Consider the following 8,993-nt stretch of genomic DNA (forward strand, 5'->3'; position numbering starts at 1 on the left):
AAAACTCTTTATGTACAGATTTTTCCAGACGTCATTGGGAGAAATTAATGGGAAATTTACTTCCACAACCCAAGGTCTCTCGGAGGAGGAGCGGGACTGTTGAGCTCTATGACTGTAGCGGCACTATATACCTATATATACAAAGTATAGTTGTGACATCACAACCATACAGAAATCCTGACGGCTCATTTAAAGGCAATAAAGACATGGAAATCTCACTTTTTCCAGTATGGGATCTTTAACTACAAAGAATACACAAATACTGGCCGAGGTGTTCAGAGTATGTTAAGACAAATGAATAGCTAAATCGAATATTTGGAGGCCCGTTTACGCAAGTAAAATAAGAGTTAGGCGTGATAAACTTTTGACTTAGTATCCCTAAACTAGACTTAATAAGTAAAAACATCAATTTTTATTATGCCCAAAGTTTACTGTTTTTTTCCCTCTTTTCTTTTATTGGTGGAAATGGGCTTCCATGTTATGGAGTCTTTAAAGGCAGAATAAGAAGGATTTATCAGTTGCAGTTTCTTAACACAAAACTCCAAGTTGGCCCCTCCTCCCCAGCCCAACGAGGGTTACATTGCTCACCAGCAGGTGAAAGCCAACCCCAGATTTACTGTCATTTTGGAACAAACTTTGTCAGCTTGGTGTTTTGCTTGCCATGAGCGCTATATTTGTAGCTTCCTCTAGGATGCATACCATCTACCGCCTGGTTGCTTGTTTTTATAAAGGTTAACGCCCAGAAACATCCCGAACACAGCAAGATAAGAAATAAAGGCAGAGGGTAGGGTCTCTGAAGATACAGACACCGAGCCAGTTTGAGCCAACGTTGTTTTTGAAAAGAGACAGCTATTGGACGCCCAGATAGGTAGATTGGTAGAGCGGGCGCCCATATACAAAGGTTTACTCCTCAACACACTGGGCCCGGGTTTGACTCCGACCTGCGGCCCTTTGCTGCATGTCATTCCCCCCCTCTCTCCCCTTTCATGTCTTCATCTGTCCTGTCAAATTAAGGCCTAAAAATGCCAAAAAAAATAATCTTAAAAAGAGACCGCTGTTCTACACACAAAACACCTATGTTGCTGTTTTTCTTATTAACTTTTTTTTCTGACATCACACAGATCGACAACAGACTCTATCAGGATTAAAAACTAGAGGTGTTCAGTGCATGTACAAATTAATCTTCTCACTCAACTGACTACGCCTAATCCAAATCTGTCTCTGACCAATACAGTAGCTTTTAGCGGTGGAGCTCCTCTCTCTGGTGACTGAAAGCTCTGTCAGTTGTGCTATACAGTGCATTACTGCCTTGTTAAAAGCTCATTAAGCCACACAAACCTGATCCACATAAACCACATCATGATGCAATAACTCTGTGTGCAAAAAGGTTCCTGCTGAGCTGTTACCTTTATAAACAGCGCTTGTCTGAATGAGCTACAGACTGAACATAAGTCAAAATCAAACATCAAGGCGATCGGTCTGAATGAAATCTTTATTTAAAAAAATAAAATAAAATATATATATATATATATATATATATATATATATATATATATATATATATATATACACACAAAATGTATAAACAAATAACAGATAAATAATATGTATAACAAAAAAAACGAAAATTTCAACATTTAGATCTAAGGGGCCTACAGAGATATAAAGTAACATGTAACACTTAAAAAAAAACACCTTACAATCAGTTGTCTGTGGGAGGCCAGTAGAGGGGAGATACTGTGTCTCTGTTGGTGCCAGTTAGAAGCTGGGCAGGCAGGCGAGACAGAGCTGACTCACACGGAAAATCACAAAAATCAAGATGGTAAGATATAAAGGCATGTTAAACAGTCTCCAGATCCCTAAAGGAGAGAAGACATTTTGGGTAAATCAAGTATTCCAGACAGTCTGCTTTTCAGCTCAAAAGCTAAAATGGTTTAATTTTAATACACAAGAATTACAGATCAGTACAGTTATCTCCACGTGTCGAGTTATTCTACTCGACACGTTGGTTTATGTATTTGTTTCATTGCCGTCCCATTAATCCTTTCAGTGCAATTTGTTTTGTCCTTTAAGAAAGGAAAAACATAAGAATTAGACACAAATTTCTCCTAGAAAAGGAAGTTGGCTTTTTTAGCTCTGTCTACATCAAATATTCCTCATTCTCTTATCAATCCTGCCTCTGCATGTAATCCTGCTTGGTCAGTCTTCTGGAAATGTTGATTCAGAGCCCTCTGTGTTAATCTGAACAATTGTAAATGTATTTCAGCAAAACTGGATAAAAATGTTCATTTATAGCAAAGTTTGGTTGTCTCAAATTTAAAAGACTTCTGCGTATCTTATTTGTTTTCAAGCATTGAGGACGTTTCTCTATTTCCACATTCCCCACATTGCTTCAACTTGAGCCTCATGCACCATATTATCTCTTCCTCACTCAAATTTAAGCCGACCGGGAAAAACTCATAAAAAGTAATACAGATGAATTATGGATTTGTGTCTTGTATAGAATTAATTAAAGCACCTCATGTGCTCGTTTCAGTTTAACAAAACATTTGTCTCCATCTTATTGACTACTCAAAATTCTGATGATAAAAACAAGCAAAACAACTTTGATGAAGGCAGTAAGATTTTCTGACCTTACAACAAATTTCATAAATCCCAGGCAAAAGAAATTAGAATAAACTTTGAATAAATAATATCAACAAGGTTGGCAAATTTAATTAAAATGTAACATCCATTTCTATTTTGGATCATCTGCACACCAGAATATGTCAGGGTTTCGTTGATTACATTCTTCTGTTTAATGATGCACTTTTAATTAAAGTGGAACTTTTATGCTTTTCCGTATTTCTTGTCATATCTATAATGTTATAATGTTGGAGTTTCATGTCAAACGTAGCCTACAACTATATTTGTTTAGGGAAATTATTGCATTTGGGAAGAAGCTATTTTTAAATCTGGTGGTGCTGGATTGCATAGACCTATAACGCCTACCAGAGGGTAACAATTGAAACAGGTGGTGGCCAGGATGAGAACTGTCCTTGATGATGTTCTTGGCTCTTGAGAGAGTGCAGCTGAGTGTAATATCTGACAGGGAGGGGAGGGGGCAACCAATGATTTTTTTTCTGCAATCTTGATAATTCTCTGCAGAGCGTATATACCGTACAGGTGTGCTCACACCCTCACTTATACCTGAAGAAGACCATTTCTGGTTGAAACTAGCATTGTGTGAGTGTATTTTTTGTCTGTTTGTGCAGATTGTTACCACCTGCAAAGAAAATAAAATGTGCCTCCTGATGATCTCCCAGGCTGGACCCCGTTAAATAAAAGTGCACTGACCTTTTGAAAGAAGGGCAACCTGCAACGCTTCATTGCACAAACACTCTGGTCAAGTACACAACCATTAATTGTAGGTTTGTCCTACTTTTATGCTATTACTATATTATCCAACACGGATGAGATATACACTAGGTGTCTTGGTGCCCCAGCAGAAACCACACATATTATTTTTGATCCTGGTTAACAGAATACTGGTCCTCCATTCTTACATTTTCATCTGCAACACTAATTACATGTAGAACGAAAGCCCACTGCTGAGATGGATTATTTTCTGGTGTTCCACTTAGATTCCATTCAGTAAGAAACAAAATAAATGTTTTCTTGTGTTTCTCACTGAATAACTCTGAATTACTGCATTTGCATCGGTGTTGGCTTGTAGGAGGATTGTTCCTCGACAGGAAATTGTCAAGACCCCCCAGAGCCTCTCTCTGGTTTAGTGACCAAATATTGTTGTTGAGCTTTGAGAAAATGAAGTACACAGTAAGAGGCTTATCTGATAAATTTCCTTCTACTTTGGGTCCCATGATCCAATACTGCAATAAGCTTAAAACCCTCCCCGGCTCCACTAGATTAAATTTACACAAATACAAATCTAACTGTATACTCCCTGGCCAATTGTTCTGGTGCTTTATGCATTAGTTTGTACTGTATATACGCATCATTTTGTTTTTATTTGTAGAAATAACACATACAGAATGGGATACCAGGGTAAGATATATTGTACAAGTACACTTATATTTTCCCCTTGTATGCCATTCTGTATGTTTTGCATATGTGTTATGTTTTTTTCAATGCAATAGCAAGATAATGAGGGTTTGCTGGTGGATTTTAATTCATGTTATGGGGTTGGGAAGATAAGCAAGAAATCATTGAAATATGCACTAAAATAATATTTTGTGTTGAATGAATGCCTGGTTTATTTAATGAGATATCACACCCACATGAAATCTGCAACAGAAATAATGCTAATGTTGATTTTCTACACGTTTGTGGAAGAAGAGAAAATGAAAAATGTTTTATTCCATTTTCTTGGTGAGCAGATATATGCAAGTTGAAGAGAGGAGGATTTTGGAAGTGCAGTTAGTCATGTCTGACGAGGTACATGCAGATGGGCGAGAAATTAAAGGAGAAACCAACATAAAGGGCCTTAGTTAAGGTGTTGGTCCACCACGAGCCTCCAGAACTGCTTCAATACTTCTCCAAGTCTCTGAAACGCTTCTGGATGGATGAACAGCAGTAGCCCAAAAGATATTCCCTAATTCAGTGTTTGAGCATCTATTTGTTATGTTTCTCTACTCATTTATTAATTATTTCAGTGAATTTGTCACCCATCTGTATGCTTGCCAAGAAGAAAGAAGATAATTAAACGTGAAATCTATGCTGGCAGATTCATGATTTTTGATGTTTTACAAATGCAACAAAACGTAATTTAATTATAAAAATATGGAGAATATCACAGACAGACAGACAGACAGACAGGCAGGCAGAATCATACGCTGTAAAATGAATACTTCACCTAATCAAATAAATGCATACATAACTATAACATTCATATATGATTTACATGTGGTAATGTGCACATTTCTAAATGCAGATGACATACATGCAGCTATGCTTGTAAGCATTGTGTGCTCATAATGTGAAGAAATGCACATAAACTGTAAAAGCAGACAGTAGCGGGGGGAAAAAAAGCACTTTATTTATGTTGTTATTTATAATTTCTTGCATTGTTCATTTTGTGGCTGGATTTGTGTTTTTTTATGGGCTGTGTGGGATGTTTTTAAAAGAAAAAAAGAAAAAAGGATTCTCCATTGTTCGCTTCTGCAGTTCATCAAATCTAATGTAAGCCAACAGGCCAGATAACACTGTGCTGCTTTAGGGGGAATTATTCAACATCCTATATGTAACCTACCTCTCGCTGTCTCTTAATATTCTCACATCGAGGCCTGCACAGACTGAGATGGTGGTTGGACCCCATGAGACCCTACAGATGGGACAGCTTGTGCCATACTGTGGGCCATCACATCCAGACGGTAAAATGTCACAAAAATGTCAGGGGAAACCGAGTTGGCTCCATAGCCGATACTCTTCAGTGATACACCATTGAACAGCACCAAAGAAAAGGCCAAACTCCCCTACACTCAAGTACAGTCACGGACTGCACATTGGCACTGTCACCACTGGTCACACACTGGTTCAATATTTTAGCTGCCTGTTTTTTTAATTTAAGACTATAACAAGCAGAGTTGTGTATTTATTGGACAGCAGTGCACATTTGTTGGGAAAAACGAAGCCACAGGCTCAAAATATTTAGTTATTAACAGTGACAGAGGCCTGCTCTTTGGAATCAGTTCGTGGCTCTAAAGGACTGTTAAATAATCTATGACCTTTATAGGACTAGTAGGAATTGCAACCAATTTGGCAGAGCTTATCTCCTCCTCCAGGTCTCTGGCACAGAACCAACCTCCACCCCTGTGCCTCCCCTGAGCGAAGGCATCCTGCAACTTGCAAAGCTGCATTTTCAAATGGGGACAAATACGCTGTCTAATGCTAATCCAACACAAATGTCTCTTTTGAAGAGTTCATGCATCAAGATGCAAAATACTGGAACAGTAATAATGCTCGTACAGTTGTACCTTGTTCAGCAGCTAACAAGACTACAGCTGTGTCCCAAATCCATACTGCATAGTTATTATAAACAGTTCATACTACTGTACATACCAATCGTCATAGTATACATTTTAGCAGTTAGCATAACAAAGTCTGTAATATAAAAAAATTAACCTTTACTATTTCCTACAAACAGGAAATTATAAAATATGCAATACACTACTAATTATACTTCCCTAAGATTTCTTACTTTTTGGGGTTTTTTTTCCAAGATCTTTTTCTTTAGTTTCAGTTCATTATAGTATTTTCACTGCTTACTTTCGTTTTTCGTTTTAGTTCACTATAATAACCCTGGTCTCAATAGGTTGTGGCTCCCTCTGTTGGGATTGAGGTGCTGGTTGTGTATAATTAACCCCACATGTGGAGAATTGTTTGTAATTACCTGTGAAACACGCTGAAGAAAGGCGCCCTGTCTGAAATGTCCTTGTGGCAATTCAAAAAGTAATACTTGGAGTGCTTTCTAAAAGTGCTTTTTTATATTATTTTCCAAGATCTCCTCCATTTCCTTTGTGTATTGCATTGTGGTGGATCAGTGTCCCATCAAGAGTATACCCAAAAGTCGGACGTATTTATATGCATACTGTTTGGTACATATTAAAAACCTTAGCCCTGACGCACACAAGAGTTAGTATGTAGTATGGATATAAGAAAATGCTTAAGAGTCTGTAGCCATGCTAGCAGCTCTAATGTTAGGAGGCTAACACTTACAACAACAATGCTAACATGATGATGTTTAGTAGGTGAAATGTTAACCATAGTCACAATTTAAGTTTAGCTTGTTAGCTTGTTAACATTTAGCACTAACCACAAGGCACAGCTGAGGCTGATGTCTTTAGTTTTCTAGGTATTTGGTCATAAACCCAAGTACTGGACACATTTAAAATGATGATCTGATGGCGCTAGATGAAAAGTTAAGGGATCACCAAAGTTATTACAATACATCCTGAGTGGAACATAAATGTCTGTATCAAATTGGATGGCATTCCATTCAATAGCCGAGTTGTTGAAACATTTCACGCCAAAACCACAAAAGTCAACCCATGGTGGCGCTTGAGAGAACGTCAGGGCTCACTAAAGTCGTTATTTTAAACCAACTACTCAGACCATTGAGGAGCTTCAATGGTAGCACACACCCTGATCATGGTCTACAGCCGGGGTCTTTTAATATGAAGTGCCATGTTCTTGTTAATCAGTGTGCCATAGCAGCATGAGGCATCATTGAGCCTGCTCAGGCAGGTTTCTTTTCCTTTGCGCCGCATTCTGTGAAAAAGGCAACAAGTACTAACCAATCAAAAGCAGGTCTAGGAGTAGGACGGGTTTTCGCGAAATTTGGATAGGGGAAAAGTCAGTCAAACTACCGTAAATAACAGGCTGTGCTCCTGCCAATGGTCATTTGGCATGCCGATGAGAGGACACTTTTCCAAAAAAAATACATGCACACTTGTTGGTAGTGTGCCATTAGTTAAGCTACCCCGTGCCAATGGTGGCAAGTGTGTCTAGGGTTGCTGACCCCTTGTCTACAGGTTACTCACTAAGAGTATTCTCACCTATAACATTGACTCCTATTATGGGAACCTCTCAGTGAGAAACAGGATAAAGCTGACCCAGGTAGTTAACTAAGCCAGCGAGATAATTGCACTTAAACAATTGCAACTCCAGAACCTATTTAACCAGTCCATGACAGAAAAGGCAACCCAGGTGTATAATGACCCCACCCGCACCCTCCTTCCAGCTGTCGCTATCAGGAAACTCGGTCTCACTAGCCAGGAAAGATGGGTACAAGAAGTCATTCGTGCCCTCTGCTGTGGCCAAAACAGAGACCAAATAAAACAACTCCCATCCTCCACAGTCCACTGCTGCTGTTGAAAATGTAATTTAGCTGCCCTTTACTGTCTGTTTTACGCTGTTGCCAGAAGGCCAAAAGCAAATGTCCACTTCAGGTAATGTAATGGATTCTTATCTTCTCTTATCTAGACCGAAGGGGTGGCCTGACTGACCCGCTGCCTTTGCTACTGTAGTTGCTCCACTTGCCTGAAAACTGACTTTGTAAAAGCAGTAGGGCTGCCACCTCTTAGTCGATTAGTCGACTAATCGGTCGTTTTGGTCTTAGTCGACTAAGATTTCTTTAGTTGATGAGTCATTTTTGTATGCTTATTCATGCTTAATTACTCATTTCCAAGAAACTTATGAGCACATTTCTGGTAAACACAAGATTTAAAGTGGTGCTTTTGCAGGATTAATTGTGGAGAAACTCAGTTTTACAGATGGTTCATTAACTACATTTATATTGTGCTTTTCTAGTCTTAATCACCTCTCAAAGAGCACAGCTCTGTCGATTACATCAAGTAATCGATTAATCGACAAAATCATATAAGTGTTAGTCGACTAAGAATTTCTTTAGTCGAGGACAGCCCTAAAAAGCAGACACATCTGAGCAGCTGTTGAAGTAATCACACAGTCACTACTATATTCATATATTCATAACTGCAGATAAATTATGGTCATTTTGGGCTTTGGGCCAGTAATCTTGATGCTTATTTTATTTCACTGTAACATTGCATATTACAGTGTGCAACCCAGAGAATGTATTTTCTGTCTTTCAAATGGAAAATGTGGACTGATGTATTTAGGTCAAGTTTCAATACAGCTAATAGTGCAGAACATTTTCTCCTCTATGGTTTGGGCCGTTAACTCCAACACCCAGGACATAAATGAGTACAATAATGATCAGTAAATGCTCTCAGCTGGGTGAGCAACAAAGACACGTCTGCTCTATAGACTTTGTTGCCATTTAAACAGTGAAGATTAGGATATGACACCTTTGTGTGCTGTGAATTTGCAGCGTTATGAGCTCGTCCCAGCGGAATTTGTTGATTAGCATGTGAGCCAACTGGATTCTCTCTCATTATCTAACAAGCTAATTACAAGCTAATTATTTCAAGGGAGCGAGGTTAGCGGTTCAACTTTACGAAGTTGTGGAATTGATA

The sequence above is a fragment of the Sander lucioperca genome, chromosome 15 (assembly GCF_008315115.2).
Source record: "Sander lucioperca isolate FBNREF2018 chromosome 15, SLUC_FBN_1.2, whole genome shotgun sequence".
Lineage (NCBI taxonomy): Eukaryota > Metazoa > Chordata > Actinopteri > Perciformes > Percidae > Sander > Sander lucioperca.